Source organism: Drosophila yakuba, chromosome X, assembly GCF_016746365.2.
Source record: "Drosophila yakuba strain Tai18E2 chromosome X, Prin_Dyak_Tai18E2_2.1, whole genome shotgun sequence".
Classification (NCBI taxonomy): domain Eukaryota; kingdom Metazoa; phylum Arthropoda; class Insecta; order Diptera; family Drosophilidae; genus Drosophila; species Drosophila yakuba.
In genome coordinates this window covers 11,968,284-11,971,819 of record NC_052526.2, presented here as the reverse complement: position 1 = coordinate 11,971,819, position 3,536 = coordinate 11,968,284, and the positions used below count along the sequence as shown (strand labels likewise).

The 3,536-nt window shown below is 42.9% G+C and overlaps 1 long non-coding RNA gene across 2 annotated transcripts; it reads right to left on the bottom strand.

Moving 5' to 3' along the window:
• Window positions 1-1,486: 1,486 nt before the first annotated feature.
• Window positions 1,487-3,094, bottom strand: LOC26534645. Of its 2 annotated transcripts, none has more exons than XR_005561122.1 (3): window positions 2,845-3,094; window positions 1,801-2,167; window positions 1,487-1,736 (listed from the first exon to the last, which is right to left on the bottom strand). It is a non-coding gene; the product is annotated as an uncharacterized LOC26534645 (long non-coding RNA). The 2 variants fall into 2 exon arrangements; XR_001453833.2 differs by having other exon boundaries at window positions 2,765-3,093.
• Between the last annotated feature and the right edge of the window lie 442 nt (window positions 3,095-3,536).

Genomic DNA, 3,536 nt, shown 5'->3' with positions numbered 1-3,536 from the left:
GCCTGATTGTAAAATTGTGTACATAGGTCGAATAGTTTTGCACATTTTAGTGGTTTTGGGCTAGCCAATGAATATTTTCCCCGTGTCCTTGGGCAATTTTACTCCATTGGCCACTGGCCGCACTGCTGAAGGAAATGCATTTCCATTGGGCGGAAAATGAGATTAAAGGGCGGCCAATTCTGCGTTAATTTGTGTCAAGGTTTCATCCGTTGACCAGCGATAGGCGTTTCCCTTTTTTTTCCCGAAGCTTTTCGCGGCTTGAAGTTGTGTGCAATTTTTTCTGCCTTATGCTCGCTTTAACCCCAAAAAGGGGTCATAGTCCAGTCACCGTCCCCAATCCCCAATCCCCAAACCCAATGCCTACGGCTACAGCTACAGCTTGTAGCCCGTGCGGCGAGTATCAATTATCGTTCATGGCGAGAAATGCATCAAATTGAAATGTTCATTCATGCATTTGCCGGACTGGCAGTATGTAGGGCGTTACTGGGCTCCCAGGCAAAAGCTGTCCATCGATCTGGGCCTATACCTTACACCCTACACCCTGCACTCTACACCCCACAATCTACACCCTATAACCTACACCACATAACCTACACCCATGCCACACCATTTTTTGTTGCTCCGTTTCGTAGGCTGTGGCAAAGGGTTCAACGATTTTCAGTTAAAAAGCATTCGAGTGGATGAACAATATTTATTGGTTTCCATGTGGCTCGTCTCCTGTCAGTGGGAGTTGCTATCAATGTGTGTGTGTGTCTGTGTGTGTGTGTCTGTGTGTGTGTGTCTGTGTGTGTGTGTTTGTGTGAGTGGTCGCGTGTCTGTGTGTGCCTTGTCCAAACTTCCGGTGGAAAATGGCGGGAAAAAGCTGGCGAGAGGTGAACTCAACTGAGATGGCCAGCGTAGCAGCACTACTTGGACCCCAGGGATCGAAGCTCCATAGCTCCATAACTCCATAGTCATGATAAACCAAGAAAGAGATTAGAAGCCTGACAGTCTGTGGGATATATGAAGCTAGAAAATTGCCAAGTGCCAATGGAGCACAGAAGCGATTATTTGCCTAAAAAACTAAACATTCTTAGCCTTAAGGGCTTTGTTTAATTCTTATATTTATTGAATATTTCTACTATGAAAGTAGCAATAAATGCATTTTTGTGCAACATTTGCTAGCCTTTAAAGCGCACTTGCTCTTAAAGTCAACATTTAATATATATGATATACAAAAAAACATTGAGTATAAATATAACGTTGGTTCATTTGACTATGACCACTTTAAATTAAATTCCCGCGGAATGTCAATGGTATGTGCATAAATAAGTTAAATTTAGTGAGCAATCGAATTGCGCTAAATTATTCACTAATACAATTTTCAGTTACTAGCATTAATTGGAGAAAATTTTACTATAATTTAAGCAAATAAGTACTATCTCGGACTGAAATGTGTATTAAATTTTTATTAAGTAAATAATTAATAAGTAAATCTTGGGTTTTCTAATGTGAGATTAAAATACTACAAAAGTCGTTGATTATTTTAAAAGTCAAATCTAATGAGTCATTATAAATAATATTTGTATTCAATACTTATATGATTTCCAGTTGATGATGGTGATGACTTATCACAAGAATTGGACCAGCTTTGGTCACAGAAAAGTGCACCCAAAGTGTATTCTTCCTCTGCGGCTTGCAATGGGTGGTTTCTGCGATGTTTCCGCGATGTTTCCGCGATGTTTCCGCGATGGGTGCTGTGATTAAAGGACCGCCGCGGATTAGTGGGATCGGGAAATAAACACACAAATGCGCACTCACACTCTGGTATATTGGTGGCAATGCAATGTCGGATTTGCGGCCGAGTTTTCGTCCTTTTCGCTCCTTTTCGGTTTTCAGTTTTCGGTTCTCGCTTTTCGCTTTTCCATTTTTTTTCCCCCCACTTTTCCCGCCTGTGGCAATTTTCATGTGCGGCCTATGCCGGAGCTCTCGTGTGCGATTTTACGGCTTCCGGTGGTGTCGTCCAAAGGGGTGGAGGTGGGGGGGTTGGTTGTGGGTCTTTGGGGTCGAGATGGGTGGCGGTGACATCGGACAATATAAAAACGTCACCCACAGAGGACCCCCGACCCCCAAAAACCCCACACCTCGCACATCAGCAACCGCCAGCAATTCACCCTTTCAGCCAGCGCTATAAAGTTCAATCGAGTCAGTCAACAATTGGCACAGAGAAAAATACACAGAGATACAGATACAGATACATGTGTGTCTGCCTGCCTGTTGTCAAAGTCAATTGGGTGGCTCTGTATGTGTGTGTGTGTGAGTGTGTGTTGTGTGTTGGGGAGGGGTTGTGTGTGGTGTGTGTTGTGTGTGTGGGGAGGGGTTGTGTGTGGTGTGAGTTGTGTGTGTTGGGGAGGGGTTGTGTGTGGTGTGTGTTGTGTGTTGTGTGTTGGGGCTGTGTGGGAGTAATTTTTTGGGTTGGCGAGAGGTTAAAGTTTTGGCCGCTCTCGATTCTTTTTCACTTTCGGGTAGGCTCAATGCTTAAATACATTTGATTGTAATTCGCTTTTAAATTCGATTCGATGCGATTTGTTATTGGACGTAATGGTCCGACATCTGAGCTCGCAGGATCTGTTCGAAAATGTGTTGTGTTGTGTTTGTATTTGCGGCACTGACTCGGGGCCCATTTGGGTTATTGTCGGGTTGTCGGTGTTTTCGGTGTTTTCGGGGGGCTTTTGGGGGATTTTTAGGGGGTTTTTCTGGGGGTTTGCGCTTTGGGTCGACTTACATATGTGATTAATGCGGGTCGACAGAGCAATGGGTATTCCGACTGGCGATCGTGTGTGTGCGATTGTCGCAGGTCCTCACCTTGACTTTATTTATTCCCAGCTGGTTTGCCTGGGTCTCCGCTCTTGCAAGAGTGTGTGTTGCCAAGGCGATTGGCTGTATTTTTCTTAAGAGTTTGCAGCTAAAAATACTCTTATAAGATTACAGCAGTAATTGTGGGGCAAAACAAGCAAAACTTTTAGATACTAAAAACCATGCAATTAAAAAACAGAAAAACAACAGAACTTTTTTACATTCTATGGACATTGGATATATTAAATATTACTGTTAACTGTGTGTACAATTTATGAAACAAGTGGAAACATTAACATTTAAGTACACTAAACAGTGACAAAGTATACAATGCCTGCTAATGACTAAGTGATTCTGTCGCCAATGTTGCCAGCTAGTTTATACAAAGTTAAGTTGGTTGCGCCACTATTTGGTACTTATTTAGTAGAGCGGTACTGTACCTTCGACAAGCAAGTCGCCTTTAAAGGCGAAATGTTCAGGTTTTTATGACTGGGTTACATAGTCGAACATGACGAATGGCATATGACTCGATCTGTTGCCTGCATGACATCAATTTACGCATCTTTGACCTCACATAATTTCTATTTTCGATTTTGGTACTCTCTTCTCCATTGACTGCCCCAAAAAGTTTCGATTTGTTTAATTCGTTGCCAGCGTGGTTGTTCTCGTCGGTAGTTTTGTGCTCTTTGGCAACAAAGTTT